The following is a 15,899-nucleotide window of genomic DNA, read 5'->3' as shown; positions in this document are numbered from 1 at the left end:
AAGCTCAGGGCACATCCATATATATAAGTAAGCAAACAGCTGCAGAACATGAACTAAACAAGTTGCGGATGTTCTCTTCAGCGAATACATGGAAGGGACATATGATCTCAGGCCATACACTGGTTAAGCTATCAATATCACAAGGGAAAAAAATAATAGTACTCAAGTATCCAAAGCTGCTCAAATCAGAAGCGAAGTACACCAAAGCTGCATAGGATATATAACTTTTTTGTACTACGACTGACTTGTCTCAGAACCACCGCTCCCTACACATCTAGTGACAATGTCAGCAGGACCCTTTCAAAACAGCATATGCCTGGGCTACTTCAGTATATACAACACTAGCTAGAAGCATACCTCAAAGACACTTCAGGCTTGCAATTTGTCAGTAGTACCAACTGCAAGACCAAAGCGTTAAAATTTTAGATAAATCGCATCCTAATCAATCACTACTGTTAAAATCAACAGTTAGCGATATCCACAAGATGAGCCATACGTGAAACTGGGGGAAAAAGGGGAGAGAGAAGGAAAAAAACAGCTTTTTGTTACATCAGTTGTTGCTGTTGTTGTTCTGGTGCCAGACTGAATCCAATTAGCTGTCCTAATAAGTTTTAAAGAAAGATGCTCAACTGCCACCGGACAGCAAAGAGACAAGTACTTGGGAATGTCAGTTGACCAATTACTATTAACCTGCAGAAATGTGTATTTCAGTTATTCACTCTGATGTAATTACCATATCAAAACAGTCCCTGAGATTTACCACAGTTCACGTGTGAAAATAAATGTGCTAAGGCAGATTCAAGCTAAAACTTGGGTATGCCAAATTACAATAAGAAATAGCTTACATAAGCCCTCAGTCAGAGTCAAAATAACATTCAGAACTGGGAATTTGCTTTCACCGGGGTTCTTCTAAACAAGGCGGCACATACGAAACAGCAGTCAACATAGGCTATCTTGCTGCCAAATCTGAGAACACGCTCAATGCTTGTGTTCTCCCTGCCCCCCTTTCTGCTCCCTCCTGTGTTGCTGAACAGCGCTCTCTTGGAACAGCTTCCAAAAGAATTCTTTGAATAGAAACAGATACAAGCAACAGGACTAAAAATAGCCAAGTAAGAGTTGAGACTTTTATGATGTTCTTAAACGGGCGGAAACAAACTTCACTGCATCAAAGAGGGCACCCACTTAAATCACGCTAGAGTTAACAGTGTGGAACAAAGTTGAAAGCATCACCACAGAAAAGTTGTTCAAAGTTTCAGATGGGGGGGGAGGCATTTAATTTAGACTTGCAACATTTTCATCAGTTCACATTACAACACTCATGATGAAAAAAATGGTTACATTAGAAGCTACAAGTGATATAAAAGTAAACACTAAGTAACCTAGTAAGGGTGTACCTACAAATTGTACTAAAAATATTATTATATCAAAATTTGAATTCTAGCTTCAGAGTTTAGTAGCAATAACAAAGAGCTCAGAAACTGTTTATCTATCTGTACAGAGCCCTACGTCTTGAACTAGATATTCAGAAAAAAAGTATAGTAAGAGCACATATTCAGAAAAATAAAGAAAACCAAAAGTCTCAAAGAAAATATTGCTTTTAGATAAAAGTAGGATGCTGTAGAACATCCTTCTATAATTTTTCACACGATTATGATCTTTTGCAAGCTTTATCCCAGGTCACAGAAGAATCCACTAAAATAATAACCCAATTTTTTTTCCAGTAACATATACCATTCTAAATAAAAAATTCCAGAAAGGAGAAAAGAAATAACAGTATAAGCCTGCATTAAAAGCTGCTTTCCTCAGTCATCTTATTCTTTCACTGTGTATAAAATCTCGGTGAAAACTCATGGCCGTTTGGTTCACTTTATTTTTTCCCAAGTGAAAACTTACACGAAGCTGAGTTCTTTGTTCAAGCTTTTTGTCAGGTGCTCAGAGAGGAGTAGTCACACAAATAGAACAGAGAACTGAAAAACATAAGAGATCCTTTATTTTTCTGCCAATTCTGGATTGTTCCTTCTATAGTCTTGACCAGTGCGAGTGTTTTGCATAGCTGTAAACAATGTGGGTTTTATTAATTTCCTTTGACATTAATCTTCATGTTAACCTGCTTCAGTCAAGAAACTGGGCTTGTTAGTTTTACTCCCACTGGAATTTTTGGGTGTCATTTTCCTCACTATCACAACTCCTCAGCTTGGCATCACGTGAAAATTCACATACTGTTGTTCTATCGTCCTGAATTTTCAAATGAGACCAGCTCTAACACTGATCTAGACCAAAATGATACACAACTATCCAAAGAAATGAATGACTAAAAACAATCGGTACAACTACAAACATACAACACGCTATAAAGGAGCGGGTAAGTACAGTGTCTGCCACACAAAATTTAATTCTGAAAACAGGAAGGAATAAAGTGATTCCGACTGTTGTTGTGTGTTTAATATTAACAAAGCAGAACGGAAAATTCTCCCCCACTTCCTAGTTTCTTTATCTTTCTAACGAAAATATGAGAAAAGAGACAAGCAGCTCACCTATAGTTTAAATCGCCCTAACTTTTAACGAAACTAATTCAGTATTTATTTTCTCTCCAACTTGTGTGAAAAAATAACCCTTAGGCTTCTTTTAGATGCACACTCACTATCCACACACCCTGCCCCCCACATCTTTATCTTTCTTCTGCAAGTCTTGACCGACTTAAGTGGTGTTTGGCTGCCGTGCATTTTCTATTTCCAGTAGAAAGTTATTGCTCTCCACCACCACTATGTCTTTCCAGGCCTGACTAGCTTAAAACAAAACTGAAGAATTCACAAAGAATCAAAACTTTCCATATGTCTGCAATATCTGAATTAGCATGTAAAGATTCTTTACCAAAATGTCCTTCCTCTGGCTAAGCCATTAAGAAATTACATTTCATAGGATTGTATTCATTAATTTTCTCAAAGTTTACATGCTACACTTCCATTTTACTTTGCTTCTGGAATATACATGTCCATAATTTCAGGGTAAAACTGTAGCAACAGCATTAAAATGCTACAAGTACCAGTTTTAGAGACCTGTACCTATAAAAGCTTCACTGAACAAACATCTTGGTTATGTCAATCTTTAAAAACATTTCAGGAGAAGATATGTTATAAATATCACTTCATTTCTTTTAACAAAAGAGATGTCATAGGTACACAGAAGTCAAGGGATGAATAAGGGATAGCCAAGGTAAAACATTACAAGTTTTAAAACTTGGCTGACAAACTTAAGTAACTTTTTTTTAGTCAAAGCTGACCAAACAAATCAAATGCTACTCTACAGATGGCATAATAGTTTTCAGTCATTTACAGAACGTTATTAAAAAAATTCTAGCACAAATGCCTGCTAAAAACATCTGCTGTAAATAAATAAAGCAAGTAATGGTATACAAGTTTAAATGCACAACAGTATGATATCTTAAGGTGTTCTCAATTTAACACACGAAGGTTTTTATTCAAGTTCAGAGAACACATTGTCCAAAATACAGCACTTTAAAAATTGATACAGGAACAACTCGATTCACTTGAAGAGGTGAAAATAAAAATCTTCAACAGGAAAAAAAATGCAACTCAGCATGCCATTCTACATGCTTCCTCTGATAAAAACAAAAACAAACAAACAAACCCAAAACACATACAGTTAAAGAGGGCATCCTTCACCCCAAGCTGTAACCAGGATAAAGTAAACTGCAGAAGCTGCTCAATACCTCACCTTCAAGGCATCAAAACTTGCAAATCTGCAGGGGTTCACAATATTTTCTAAAAGAATACAAACATCTCAACATGTAGGCACTGCCTGTTTGGTCCCTCTGTTTTTTTCCCCTTTCTAAAATTAGAAAAACACTCCTTACCCACCTTTTTATTGCGCTTTAAAACTCAAGAGGTACCAGGCACTTAGTATGACCTTAGTTTTCATATCTTAAAAGAACCTTGCAGCAGAGTCCGAGTTTGACAGTTGTCATGGAAGTTACTGTGAGATCACAACTACATCACAGGAATTTCTTTCCAGGATGAAACACAAAAGACTGACAAAATGTGACTAAACAGCTTTCAATACACTACGTTTAAACTTCACTGAATGCGTGGATCTGAGAGAAGCAATTTTAGAGAGCAGAATTTTTACTTCTACTTATTCATGAAAATCCACTTGAAGAGTTGCAAATACTTCCAAGAAAAACATTCTGTGCTCTTTTCAGAATTTTTTTCTAGAGAAAGAAAGAAGGAAAAGGCACATTAAATAGACTGTCTTCTTCCCAAAGCCTAAGGGAACTTCCGTTAAACCAATCTAACTCCTCAAATGTATATATACAATTAATGAAAAAAAACCTAGAACACAAAACAGTAAGACTAAGGCCTTCTATATCATACATGATTAGTTACAATTTAATATATATTCACGTACGTAAGCACCTTTGAGAACAAAAACCTTTGTTCAATTAAATTGTCACAATTCCTATCAAATTATAAAAAGGAATAAAACTGAGAGCTTGAGGAAGTCAATGAGTGAGAAGAAAAACTAGGATTAAATCTAGCATGTCAAAATGTGCAGTTAGTTGCCAGAAGGCTGGCAACTTTAAAAAAAAAAAAAACACACACACAATAATATTTACCTGGGGTTCAATTGTCAGTACAAGTTTCAATATGTGTGATATTACAAAATGGAAGTTGTTGCTTAAGAGTACAGTTATGTCAATCTAAAATTCTTGTGCGGTAAACAAATATTTCTTTGGCAAATTTTTTTCAAAATTTGAGTTAAACATCCAATTGCCGTATGGGACTTGAGTGCCTGAATTCCATTATCGCCTTCAAAAATTCTAATCTTCATTACCAGAAGCCACCTTTTATCAATGCCAAAAGATATGTACCTTAAACCATAATTTCATATTTGCTCTGTCGTTATTTCATTCAGTTTGCATTACAGAAACGTATGTTAATATTTTAGTTAATTTTCAGACCCCTGGAGCTATGGTGCTTTGGTTTCAAATAAGACTGGAAAATATTCGAGGCATCTTTATATAATAGTTTCAGAAAAACACAATTGAAGGTACACTTTCACTATTCTCTTTAAAGTAGAAATTTGGGGTATTTAAAAAATATATACAACTTCCAAAAATGAGGCGTGGAGGCTAAATATGGTAAGTCAGTATTTCAACACAATTTGAGACGTCCCAGAACTTGCACTGTTTGGTAAGATCAATTTACAACAGGTCCTGGAAGAGCTAAGCATGCCACTTTTTCCAAATTGGCCTTTAAGATTCCAAGAGAGTGGAACTCACTACTATAAAATATGAATAATAGGATCACTTTTGTCTTCAGCTGAATGCTTTTAGACTTTAACTACAATAAAAGAGTACAGTTTAGACTTGCATTTTAGCAATGCAGGTTTCTGAGTTATTTTTATGTGAGATCACTTCATCTAGTAAATAAACTGCAAAGTTTGAAGTTGAGATTTATCAGGAAATATAAGGAGTGGCAATGGTCTCACTATATTAAATAGCAGAGCTAAGTGAATCTCTAAACAGAGATAATTTTCCCCTCCCCAAAATGCCAGCTTACTCCTGTCCCCTTCAACACTTCCCCCTCAAAAAAGAACAAAGAGGTTACCTTAAGCCAAAAAATGTATTGCCCAATGTTTCTGTTCATATTTAAACTTTCGGAAAAAAAAAAAAGTCATCAGTGTTGACCTACACATACATATAAACACAAAACAAAAACGCACTTAAAAGAAATACCAGGAGAAATAAGATGCAAAACACAATCTCACAACTTTACAGTTCACGTAACTGAAGCCCCACTTGCTACACAGCTAGATACTAACAGAGCAACACCCGTTCAGAAGACTGCAATACAGTTGCAGTATCACATAATTCACCGTGCAAATTTAACATATGCAAGCGATGCAGAGAACAGATACCCTCTTCCTCCTCTCAAAGTATCCCATCAGGCCTCATCGTTCCCAGTGTTACTCCATTTTTAACCTTCAGTGCAGTTTATCAAAGCAGGAATTTTGTTTGTTTGCTTGTTTACAAAGACACACCTACGGTTCCCCAGCCTTAATGACTTGATTTCTGCTGCTGTGAGCCACACTCCAGATAATTTAAATGAACAAATAAAAGTAACAACCCATCATAGCACTGATCGTGAATACCAAACTTTCTGCCATTTTTCTCTCACCCCGAATCTGTCTTTTAAGTACCCCCAAGCCACATCCTCCTCTTGCTTATCCACGCTTCACAGGCGACTCATTTTGTTACTCTCCCGCTAGGTATTGCATTAAGACCTATCGTTCAGCCAAAAGAGAGAACATACTCTCAAAAGAACATGCTAACAACTGACCCTGACTTTTCTGCTATACTATGAAACAACTAGAAGGGGAAGGGTTGCATGTCAGTTTTTCAGTCAGGGTCTCTTGATAAAGGAGATATATAACCATAAAACCAATTCCTAGCCACACAGCACTCCTTAAAGTCCTGATGAGGAAAACAACAACATCTCAGTTGCTAAACTCTTCTCATTTGTTCTCTCCTACATTCAGTGCCAAACCTAAATATCTGCTTGTTTTTTGCTAGGTGAGAAAGCTTTTAGTTACCACAGACTGACTCAATGTTCAAAATTTGCTTGTTCTGGCCTGCAAGGTGAGATGCGTCACTCAATGTGTTTTTATGCTCAATTTTTGCTTGGATATTAAAATTAACTGAAAAGGGATGGTTCTGAGGTCTCTTGCCCTGAACTTCACCACGTTTAGGGCAGGCCATTTCATAACTACAGAAATACTACCTTCTATTGATCAGTTATTTTAATGCATTTGTTCATCGAGAAGAATAGTTAAAATTATAAATTTTGTCTCCCGTCATTCCCATGATGCAAGTATTCAAAAACACCCCTACTAGTCAGCAGAATCAGCAAGGGAAATAAGTCATACAAATACTTGAGACAAGTTTCCTAGCAGAAACTAAATCTCTGACTGTTACTTCTTTTCAGAGAACAGTTCAGAAAGAGCTATCCCAACATTTCTCAGATACAGTATGATTACCTATGAAGTCATTCTAATCATCTGACCTCACTTTAATCTTTCTCTACAGTTTCGTCGTTTTCTTTGCACTTTGCTCTTCAAGAATAGGTAAAACAGGCTGACCCATTTCACTTTTAGTTTACTAGGACCTGTGCAATTCCGCAAAATTTTTGCTTTAATCTCACTACAAAGCACTTTCACAAACCGTTCTGATGTATACTGCTTCACAAATTGAACCGCTCAATATGCAGAAGTACAGTAAGAACTCAGCCTAACCTGCCTTAAACACTATATATACGTTAGACCACTACTCACAACCCATGCAATTTGCAGACAGAACATATATGGAACTTGGGTAATTTTATCACTGTCAAAAGACTAAAATTTTGACCTGTTTCTCTACTAGAACACATGGATTACAGCCTTCAGCTCTGCTAGAACTCAGATAGTCAATTACTCCATATTTGCAAGCACAGAAATGATTCAGATTTGAAATATGAATCTTACTATATTTTCGCAGTATTTTTCTAAATGCATACCCGAAATCCACTCACCTTTCCACCTATCATGAGTCATAAACTACTGTCACCAGCACCGCTCCTAAATTCAACCTTAATCCACCCCCTTCTCAAAGGCACGTAAGAACACATGGCTTTGAGTTTTCCTGAAGGACAACAGATTTGACTATGTAAAATAAAAGGGGAAGGGAGTCTTAGAATTGACAACTTGTTATCAAAAATGCCTTACGAGCAGCTTCATTCCAGCATCTTTGCTCAGATAGTCACATAAAAAAAAGGAAAAGTCTATTATTCCTTCAATTAAATCAAGCAGAATAAAAGTCATTAGGACTTTTAATCCAACAACATAATATATCAAAAAAGAAAACTGCAGACAATGAAGGCTGGAGTACAGGTATAAAACTCCTTGCAGCAAGATACTTAAGGTGTACTTTCTTAGCATCCTGCAACAGTTATAAAGAACTACTATTCAAGAAAGATAATATGCATCTTTTCCTAAGACATAAAGGAAAGTTCCTGGACATGGCTGCTATCTGGGCATCAAGAATCAGCAAAGAAACTCAACAAGTTGAGAACTTGTATCAGAAGCCACACACTTTTCACAAACACCGGAAACAACTTTCACATATTCATTAACTTGCCTCTACCAAGCTCATAACACTGCTTCAGTCTTCTCTAAACTTAATTTCAGACATCTAGGCCTTGGCACTTACCCCATGTTCAAAACACTCAGAAATTCATTCAGTGGTTATTGAAAGAAAGGTAAAGCACAAGACTGGGAAGTGCAATTCTGCTGGTTTTAGTATGGCTCCTCCCCACTACATTTAAGGCGCCCAAAGTTAGCATCTGTTAGGTCATTGTTATGTCAGTCTCAAAATGGATCACAAGTCAGTGCTCCGAAAAACTTGCGACCAAAACCCAAAATAGAAGCCCAGTACCAAAAGATATCTGTCCCTTGAGCATCAAGAGCATGAAACAGAATTTATCAATTACAGTAAACGCTGCGCTCTGTACACACAGCCTCCTTTCAGAAGAGTATCTGGCACAACTCCTTTCAGATTCACATTGCTGAAATTTATCTAAGATGACCTGTAACTTTTAAAAATCAAGCAAGAAAAGTAAATGCAAGAGTTCAAAGAAAAAAAAAAAAAAGATCAGCGGTTGCCTCTAAATACAGGAAAACATGGACACGATCACAAGAGGTATCAGTCAAATGTTTACCATTAAATATCCAAAATTCAGTTAACAGCTAAAACCAAATAGAAAGAGCAAACAAAAACGCTTTCAAAAGCCATATGCTCCATTCTTCGTTATTATATCCACCACTCTCAAAATACCTACCTGACAAAACAAATACAGTAGAAAGAAAATCTTAGTTTTCTTTGCTCAAAAGCAATCTCAATATGGTCTCTAAAGCACCATCCTACAAACACTTACTTCTAGAAATAGTATCGTAGTCATAAGAAACACAGCTGAAATGTTCTAGGTAAAACCTCTGCCACACACAGTAAAACTGCCAAAAGACTTCCTCTCAATACAGCTGCCACTAAGTATATATAAGAACATGGTCACAGCTATAGATTTCAAGTTTTATACCTTCAACCACAGGGCTGCATAACAGATTAAGACAGGTGGGGGTTTTTTCCTTCATTAAACTGGGTCTAAAAAAATGCAAGTCTGATGGCTCAAATCTGGAGGTTAAAAAGAAAGCATTTTTGTTTTCTTCATGTAACTTAGGATTCAAACTCTAAGAGATTCTGGAACATACATTCTTCTGAACAAGCATCTCTCGCAGATCCGGAATAAACTGTGTTTCTTGTGAATATTATGGTTTTTTTTCTTCATCTTACAACAGGAGTACTACTTCAGGTGAACCTTAGGTTTTGGGAAAGATCAAAGCTCTCTCAAAATTGGAAACATGTCTTTGTTTTTAATACAAATTGGTGTATTTAACCAGGTTAGTGGCTCCTCCAAGCTAAATGCTGGAGGACTGATTTATTAAGGTGGAGAGGGAGGGGAAAAAGCTTGATGAGTTTACCTTCAAAAAAAGCCACAGTATCTCCCAGCTTTCACAAAGACAGACAGACAAAAGAAAATTTTAAGAGAACTGAGATTAGAAACAACTCCATCCCAGGGAACAACATGCAAAGTTGTTCAACATAACCTACCTTGCAACTTTTACAATCTACGGAGAACATAAAACAACGTGCTCAGCAAAAGAGTTGTTAAGTAGTAAAAGCAAGCTGAGCAAGCCATAAGATCTGAAGCATAAGGCTATATCACCTTTAATCGACCTGGTAAATCCAGGACTGCATTTTGTCTTTAGTCATTGTTTTTTCTTCACAGTATCGAGAACTCATGGAGGGGAGGAAAGCGGAAAATAACCTACTACTGAAGCAGACTGTAAGGGCCCCCCACCCAGGTGGACCAGGACTTCTGACAGTTAGTTGGCCAAATTAAAGATTGTGGACTTTCATGCTAGAGCAAAATGGAGAAACTTTTTGTACAATTTTTGAAAAATATGAACTTTAAGTAATTACAAAGGAGCTACTTCACAACTTTTCATTCTGCCGCTCACTCTAAGGGACATAAATCAGCTCAGGGAAACTATATGAAAAGCAGTACAAGTCCAAACCAGATCTTCTCTGAAAAGCAAAGAGGATGTAATGGGCTACAAATGAGCAGATTGTACCAGAAAAAACACAATTCAGCAAAATGCTATGACAAAAAAAGTATTAAAGTGGATATTGTTTGTATGCCCGCTCAATAGTTTTGAAGTATAATGAAAGTCTCCTGGTGATGTATCTGTAATCTGTTCGCTTATAAAGGGGAAAAGTCACTTTGCTTCTCTTTTACCAAGGTCATACAAGGCTGTTGCAAATTTGAGAGTAAAACAAAGTTCTTCAGAGCCCTGCTCCTGTGCTTTAACCAAATAAAAGTCAAAGATAAATGAATAAAATATATATTTGCATGCTTATTCTCTCATGAAAGCCCTAGTCCACGTACTAAACATTACTGAAATCACTAACAAACATTACTACTAACACCAATTATTAATATTAATATTCTATGATACGTATATTTCTCAAGTACTATTTATCAGTATATTATGCTGCTACAACTAGTATCACCAGGGGACACCAGTAAGAGATATAAAAACATACCAAACATTGCATTTTCTTGGAAAAACATCACTTAAGATAAGAGTCAGTGGAAAAAATATAAAACATCAAAAATTTACTTCTCAGTTCCAAAAGAAGAGTTTAAAAATGGGAGAAGTGAAAAAGGGAGAAAAAAAGATTCAGGTAATTGATAAGATTTTCCTCCTGGGGTTTCTCCTTAGCTTCCTTGGATTCTAGTCATAAGTCTGTTAACTTCAAAGTCACCTAGAATGGTTAAATCCTTTCTCAATTCATGGCACCGGGATCCTTTTTGAGGACTGGTCAAAACAATGCAAAGGAAACAGACAGCCTTAATCTCTGAATTTCCATAGTTTTGTTTTTATTACTATAAAAAATTAAATCAATATACTGATAATACTACAACTGGAAAAAGCAGAACAAAGCTTTCCCACTGCTCCCTCCCCCTCACCTTTAAGTTACCAAATGTTGTTGAGCTTATAAATACAATCGCACGCTCACTTTTCGCACTACACGCCAAAATTTGTTTACACCAGTTAATCCAGTCTCTCCACGTAGCGCTCTAAGAGCCCCAAAGCATCACCAATGCTGCAAACTGATTTAGCCTTGCTTGCTTGAAAGTTACCTAGTGTAAGGTTAGAAATAAAATCTTTAAACAAGTTTGGTCAAACCACCACACAGATCAGGCTCAGGGATAAATACTAAGTCAGTCAGGTATGAATCCAAACCCAGATTCCGTTAGAGAATATCATATAACCAAGGGAATTGCTAAAAGGACCTGGTAAATATTAGAAAAAGCAAGGCCTTCAAAAGGCTAAGTTGATGCTGTTTGTTGTGAAGGGCTCCATTTCAATGGAAAGTGCTGCTCCTCTAGGCCTGCACATCCTCCCCCCTCCCTTTCCTTCACTCACATCCAGCTCCAATTTCTCTCCTCGAAAAAAACAGCTGCTCTCACGCCAGGAAGGCCCCTCCATTTCACCAGCCACCACCATCCTAGAGGCTATTGCCTTGAGCCTTGATCTGCTGCTTCATTATAAGCATTCATCATTTACTCAAATTGAGATGACTAGGGACTGATTGCTGCTTGGTGGCAAGAGAACAAGCAGGCTGGCCCTATGTAAGAGCTTCCCCTTACATAGCTCAACACAGAACCCTCAGTTTCTGTTTCACAAGATTGCATGTTCCTTTGAACATAATCAAGAGGGCTCTGCATGTCCATGCTCTGGATGTTAACACATCTAAAAGAGAGAAGCTTCAAACCTGGTTCATCCTGATCTACTCCCAGGCAGTACTAAACAGCACTACAGACATTTCAGCCCAGTTTTTAATTCTGTTTAACATCACAGAGTTCAGATCCTTGCAACTGGTCTTGAAGGGGCAACAGATCCCCTTCTACATACAGTTTCTTGTGTGTTTCAATCAATTCACTTTCCTGCTGTGATTTCCTTCAGCAACAACAGTAAGCACATAAGAGCTTGCTTTTTCAAATGTACATAAGGAAGTCCAACAGCAAAGCCCTGCCCTGACTTAAAATTCTCAGCAACTACACATAATCAGGGGTAAGGAAGGACTAGGCAGAGGAGGTTAACAGAGAGAACAGTCCATTCATAGGCATGTCCTCAAGTAACCTGCTGTTGCTGTTGAGATGTTGTTGTTAGCAAAGTCCATGTAGCTGTAACTGTGATAATGACACGGCTACCCTACCCCCGCCCCTTACCAGAGAGGAAGCACCCAGGAAGGAGATGAGGAAAGACAACATGGAAGTAAAGCTATACAAAAATATACAAATCCATGGTTATTCACCCACTTGTTCCTTTCCTGGACTGTCAGCTCTCCTTGGGCCTGATTCAGGATTAGGAAGGAACCTGAAGGCACACCCCCCTCCACCAATGCTGCTCTCCTCCGAAGGGTCCAGGTGCAACCCCCTTTCCTCACACACCCCAGTCCTCCCTTCTCCCTCCCCCTCCTCGCCCATAGAGGGCAAGGAGAGGCACGAACCAGTCAGGAGAGAAAACCCGAGGCCTCTTCTCTAACGTGAAGGAGGAGGAGGAGGAGAGAAGCGGCAGAAACCCCCGCCTCAGCAGAAAGGGTGCCAGAAGTGAGGAGGGAGGAAAGCAAAGGTGCTCTGCTCACAGCAGCCGGGGGGGGAACAGCTCCTTCGCCCCCCTCCGAGGGGGATAGAGCAACCCCCGCGGCCCGGCTTGGGGCAGGGGCGACTGCCCGCGCTCCCTCCCTAGCCCCCACAGGGGCCCTCGGCCTGCGTGCCGCCGCCCCCTTCCCGCGCCCCACGGGGGGAAGGCGTGGGGGTGGGGGGGACGCGCCGGTAATGTAGGGCAGGGCGAAGCCTTCTCCCAAGCGACAGGCAGTGGGGAGGACGCCAGGAAAAGTAGGGCAGAGCCGCCTCTCCCCCCGCCGCCGCCGCCGCCGCCACCACCCCCCGCGGCGAGAGGCAGCGAAGGGGCGGCAGGCCCCGAGCGCGGCGCGGCGCCCCGCGGGGAGGGGCGGCCCTGACAGACACCCGCCGCCCCCGGGCCCTACAGACAAAAGCTCCCGCCGGGACGGGGAACCGGCCCGGCCCTCCCGGGGGAGGGGGAGCCACGGGCAGGACGCGGTGGCGGGGGAGGAGGAGGGGAAGGGGGCAGCAGGCCCCGGCCCGGAGGCCTCAGGCGGTGGCGGTGACGGGGGGGGGGGGAGGTCACCGCCCGCCCCCAGACCGTTGGGGGGGGGAGGGGCGGCGGCGCTCCCCCCCCTGCGGCGCGCGCGCGCCTGGCCCGTTTCCACCCCCCCCCCGGCCCGGCGCGGGACAGGCGGTGGGGGAGGGGGGGGGTCGCAGGCCAACCCGTCCGCGCGCCCCCCCCACCCCCACCCCGCGCGCCCCCGCCGCTCCGAGCCGCGGGGGGCCCGGCCCCACCGGCCTCGCGGCCCCCCCCTCCCTCCCCGCGCCCGGCCCCGCTCGGTACCTGCCCAATGTGCTCACAAAGCAGCAGCAGCGGCGCCCACCACCGTCACGTGACCGCCCCTCGCGTCTGTCTGTCTCTCTCTCTCTCTCTCTCTCCCTCCCCCCTCCTCCTTCTTCTTCTCCTCCTCCTCCTCCTCTCCTCCACGCGCGCGCGAGGCCGCTCCCCCCCCCCACGTGACGCGGCGCCAGGCGGCGCGCTCGCCTACCGGCCGGCGGGCCAGCCCGCGCGTGCGCCCCGCCTCCGCCTCCTCCTTCTCCTCCTCCACTCCCCCCCCCCCGCACAACTCACCCCGCGCGCCGCGGCCGCGCCTCGCCCCTCACACACCGCCAGCGCGCGCCCTTCCGCCTCCCCTCACCACGTGACCAGGGCGAGGGAAGCCAGCCTCTTCCCCGTCACGTGACCCAGCCCCCTCTCCCTCCCCCCTGCACTCGCTCCGCGGAAGGGGACGTCTGGCTCCGCCCACTGACGTCACGAGGGGAAGGGGCGCTATGGCGGCGCCGCACTGAGGGCGGGCGGTGTTGCTGCCGCCGCGTTTCCGCGCGGGGCCCCCCTCCGTGGGCGGGGCCCCGTCCGCCGTTGACACCGCGCGGCGCTGGTGCGGAGCGCGCCCGCGGGCCCCGGACCGGTGGGCCCCGCTGCGGAGGCCTGGTGCGGCCTAAGCGGCCGGGGAGGCGGCTGAGCCCTCCAGACGCCGGCTCGGTGCCTCCCGGGCTGGCTGAGATGGCGGCTCACGCTGAGAGCTCTGCTTCTATGGTCGGTCTCTTGCTCTGCGGCTTGTATTTCTCCCTCCCAACCAGGGCCTTGGCAGGGCTGGTTCTGCGTGCCGGGCGCTGCAGGCTCTGCAGTCGCTGTGCCCAGACCCGCCCTTCGGTCCCCCCATCGCAGGCATCGCACAAGCTGAGCAGATAGGAGGTCTGGGCTCCCCAGAGCTTCCCGGTACCCTCTCCAGTTACTCGGGAGGTTTCATCGTAGACCTGTTAGCTGTCCTGAGCTATCCTAGGGACTGGAGAATCAAAAGCCACCTTTGAGATCTCTCCTCACCGTTCCTGAGAGCAATGCCTGAGCAGCCAGGAAATTAGAAGCAATTTTGTGCTTGTGTGCGTTTTTTTTTTTTTTTGTTAACTGTTAGGCTCTTTTGCTGGGCTGGATGCCGGGAGGCACCCCGTTGTCGGCAGGAGTCCCGGAAGGCAGCAAGCCAAAGGAGAGCTGCAGTGCAGGAGGAGCGGCGAAAGGAGAGGATGCTGGAGACTAGTGGAGAGCAGTAAGGCGGGGGCACTGCAGGAGCGTGTCTGGAGCGCTCCCTGCGGCTTCTGGCAGTGCCCCCAAGCACAAATGGCAACTAAATTGAACGGTGGCAGGGCAGATGGTGAGGAATGGGGGTAGCTTGGCCTCCAGGGAAGGGAGGTGTAGGCTGTGATCCAGGAAAAATAGAGAATTTTTCCCTTTCTGCTTTTGTCCTACTATGCATCTTTCCCCTTTGGCTCTGCGCAACAGCTCTCTAGTTGCCTGAAACATAGCAGAGGTACCCTCGTGGCATTCCGTCTTTGTAAGGCCTAACATATTCAGGAGGCTGGAGGAGGTCACCTTAGCCTATGTGAAGGGTCATCTCTGCTGAGCAGGCAGGTTGGTAAAGGCTGAGATGTTGGAACACTTGTTCAGCCCTTGGCGCTTCCAATGATAAACGTCCTCTGTTTTTTGTCGCTTTCTGTGGTCTTGTTTCCATTAGTGCTGTTTGTTCATCCTCTTCTGCTTGAACCCAAAGCTGTTCAGTTAAGTGGAGAAGGAGGACCTCAAATCTCATTTTACTCTAGTCAATATCTGAAAATCAATGTTGTTTGTGCGTCTGACTTGTATGCTTAACCAGAGTAGATAGATTTAAAAGGGCTGCATCCTGGACTGACCTTGATTTCTACTACATAGATGGGCAGGAGCCATGACAGTTCCCAGCGTTTGGAAGCAGCAAGACCTCCCCATCTTCTCCCAATAAAACAGAGGGGCCTTTAGAGAGAAATTGAAATACAGACCAAACAGCACACAGGTAGTGTTGATTTTTTTTTCTTGAGGCAGGTGTTGATATTTTGCTTTATTACTATTGGGGGGAGGAATTAATTATAGCTCTAAACAAAGTTTCACAAGCTTTGTGACAAACATGTCTGCGGCTCCATAATCTCTGTGGATTTAATCAGCAGTATTAGCATTCTTTCATCATGACTTGGCAATCCTATGCTAATCAAGATGGATATTTG

At 42.9% G+C, this 15,899-nt stretch overlaps 1 protein-coding gene and 1 long non-coding RNA gene across 11 annotated transcripts in view; one reads left to right on the top strand and one right to left on the bottom strand.

Annotated features, from left to right (window-relative positions):
* Positions 1 to 14,026, bottom strand: part of LOC138064674 (ubiquitin-associated protein 2-like) — a 51,826-nt gene extending 37,800 nt beyond the window's left edge. For 2 of the 7 annotated variants that reach the window (XM_068928351.1, XM_068928344.1), the window contains exon 1: positions 13,654 to 13,792. The gene's annotated coding sequence lies outside the window, so the exon portion shown is untranslated. Of the gene's footprint in view, positions 1 to 8,266; positions 8,371 to 11,604; positions 11,738 to 12,500; positions 12,637 to 13,653; positions 13,793 to 13,941 lie in introns of those variants that run through there. The other 5 variants (XM_068928345.1, XM_068928347.1, XM_068928349.1 and 2 more) reach the window with 5 other exon arrangements.
* LOC138064675 (uncharacterized) overlaps positions 12,718 to 15,899 on the top strand; it is a 36,504-nt gene continuing 33,322 nt past the window's right edge. For 3 of the 4 annotated variants that reach the window (XR_011137920.1, XR_011137921.1, XR_011137918.1), the window contains exon 1: positions 14,415 to 15,691. This is a non-coding gene — a long non-coding RNA (uncharacterized lncRNA). Of the gene's footprint in view, positions 12,814 to 14,414; positions 15,692 to 15,899 lie in introns of those variants that run through there. The other variant, XR_011137919.1, reaches the window with a different exon arrangement.

The sequence above is a fragment of the Struthio camelus genome, chromosome Z (genome assembly GCF_040807025.1).
Source record: "Struthio camelus isolate bStrCam1 chromosome Z, bStrCam1.hap1, whole genome shotgun sequence".
NCBI classification, from domain to species: Eukaryota; Metazoa; Chordata; class Aves; order Struthioniformes; family Struthionidae; genus Struthio; species Struthio camelus.
The sequence above is the reverse complement of the archived record's forward strand: the minus strand, read 5'-3'. Positions and strand labels throughout refer to the sequence as shown.